We start from the raw sequence: 2,813 nt of genomic DNA, 5'->3' as shown, positions 1-2,813 counted from the left end.
GACAGAAATTGTCAAATCCTTAAACAGAATTTCTCAAAAGAACACTCAGAATACAGTTATCTCTTTCTGAAACTGATTGAAGATCTATTAAAAACATTTGCAACTTTTGGAAACAAATAACTCCCTACACGAATAATGCCACATTATATTCCTATGTGTTCACAAAATAAGGCTCAATTTGCTGCTTCTTTTAATAGAGATCTTAACTAAATTATTGTTAGGTATCTCAGGAATCTCAACTGACTTTTAAGATGCGTTTTGCTATCCTTTACATAAATTATGGGTCATTCAAAAATATAAGATATGCATATACTCAAATCATCTTATTCTTTTATTCTGCCACATTTTGATTACTGTTCTGATGTCTATAGCCACTTTAAACTGCTTGATGGTGTATTTATCAGATAAATTTTGACATTAATTAACCCATCTGCATGTAATTGGCTCCCTATTGGTTTTGTCAATGGTAGTTATTCATAGCAAGCATCATTTATATTTTACAATCCCTCTGTTTTATTCTGATTGATCAACTAGAAAGCTCTGATCCTTGCACACATCATCCATGGCATTTTTCTAAGAGCAATTACAATATTCTCTAATTTTTCATGGTTTGATTCTTTGAATTTTTTCCAATAAATAATTTTGAGTATTTAGTCCGTATACTTGTTATATCCTGAACTCTTTGCAATTTAATCAATTTGGTTATTCACTTATTATTTTTCAAACTTTATCATCAATTCTCAGGGTTAGGCTTTAACAGCTTGTATGATCCAAATGGATGCTAGCCTCAAACCAAGTCCAGTGTTCTTTTTTTTCCAAATTGTCAATGTTTTTCCTTAGTATCTTTTACCATTGCTTGCTTGAAGTTTTACATGTCTGTATGGTGTATGTAACAACAAATTATAACCATGTGGCTAAGTCTAACACTGATTGTGTAACACTTTTAGTTACTTTTGGATTGTGTCTGTGGAATATAAAGTTACAACATGGCCTATTTCAGACATTGGTGATTTGTTCAACATAAAATGTTAAACAAACAATTCACAAATCAAATGGGGCTATGTACCCACTTTGCCCCTTTCCTCCTTTCCACCAGGCTGTGTTTTTATTCCGGGTGTAACAGTGGAGAAAGGAGAACAGTTAATATCATCTCCATAACAGTGGTAACCATAAAAGTTTATATAGACACTTATTAAAAGATAAAACTGACTAAGTGAAATCCTAATGGCTATATGCCTATCACAAAAATAATTTTGAAAGCAACAGAATAATCTGGAAATCCATTATTAGCACTTATTGCCAACTTTAGCAGGTTCAGCATCTTTTGCCATATGCATACATAATGTTTGATGCTTATTGTGATCCCATGAATAATTTTACTATATTTGGTCACATTAGCATTGTAAGTCACATTCATAATATCTTCCAGTAAATACATATTGTAGCAATAGTAACTTTAATACTAAAATTATTTCCTCAACATTGGTCCAAACAGAAGCAGAAGAAAAGGAAAACACAAAATTTACAAGAATATTGTTTATTAACAATGTTTATATTCTGCACAGGGCTTGGCTGGCCAGTCAGGCAATGTTTCTCCTTCACTGATGGCAAGTAAGACTGAGGTCACATGAGCTCCACACCATTTATCCACAATATTTTTCTTTATTTACAAATAAACTTCCTTCATCAGCATCTTCTATACTACGTTAGGAGGTTATCCTAAGTTTTGTCATTATGCTAAAATAGTGATATGAGTATTTCATACTAATTATGATTTTTTAAAAGCAAATACTTAGACAAGTACTCTAACAATTTTCATAAGTCAAGTGGTGGTATATCTGTGTTTTCTATAATTTCAAGGATGCTACAGCTACGTGTCCAAATCATCACACAATACATTTACACTTTAAGGTATCACTATTATTAAGTACTATTTTCACAGTACAGTTGTGCACCATTACCTGATTTTATGTACTTATATTATTACCTATTCAATGTATCTGACAATAAAGTAAAAAATACATAAATAAAAAATGTATATAAAAGTACAAACAGCATTTTATGACATTATGGAACAGGACACTAAAAATACTACTTTCAAAAAAGAAACAGATTATTACTGAACTCTCTTACAGCAGCCCATTCTGATATTGTGAGGTTCTTTTGATTTAGATTTAGCCATCACTTTTACCTTTAGGATTACTGGTATTATTAAGAGATGGTAATCTTCATACTTGATAAGAATAATATATATGAGAGAAAGAGCATGGAAATTAATCCATATCACCCATTAAAATTTTATTTCAAATGAAGACAGCCTCATATAGAAATATCAAATGACCTGATGTAATTATTCAAGCAGTTATATGCAATACAAGTTTCAGTTCAGTGATAAACATCCTTTGTACACTCATTAATAAGTGTAAGCAAACAAATATATAGATATAAAACCTATATAATTTTTTTATTTTTAGCAAAATAACTGAAAAATCAATTATAATGAATAACTTAAACCTAATAAATGTTAGGAAAAAATACAAGAAGAAATGTACTGGATGCAGCATTAACAAAGCAATCAATATATGCAATATGATAACAGTTTGCCATACTTACAGAAGCATAACAGAGGAAGCACCCATTTAGTTTGTGACTTAACAGAACCTAAACTCATTTAAAATCAGAAAACTATATGACCTAAAAATATATCAACAAGCATTAATCCTTTTACAAGATCTGAGGAAAAAACAAAAAGGAAAACTATCCATTGACAAAAACTTGACTGATATTTATTATATTCATTAATATACATACAT

The sequence above is a fragment of the Penaeus monodon genome, chromosome 23 (assembly GCF_015228065.2).
Source record: "Penaeus monodon isolate SGIC_2016 chromosome 23, NSTDA_Pmon_1, whole genome shotgun sequence".
Classification (NCBI taxonomy): Eukaryota; Metazoa; Arthropoda; class Malacostraca; order Decapoda; family Penaeidae; genus Penaeus; species Penaeus monodon.
Note: the sequence above shows the minus strand (reverse complement) of the source record.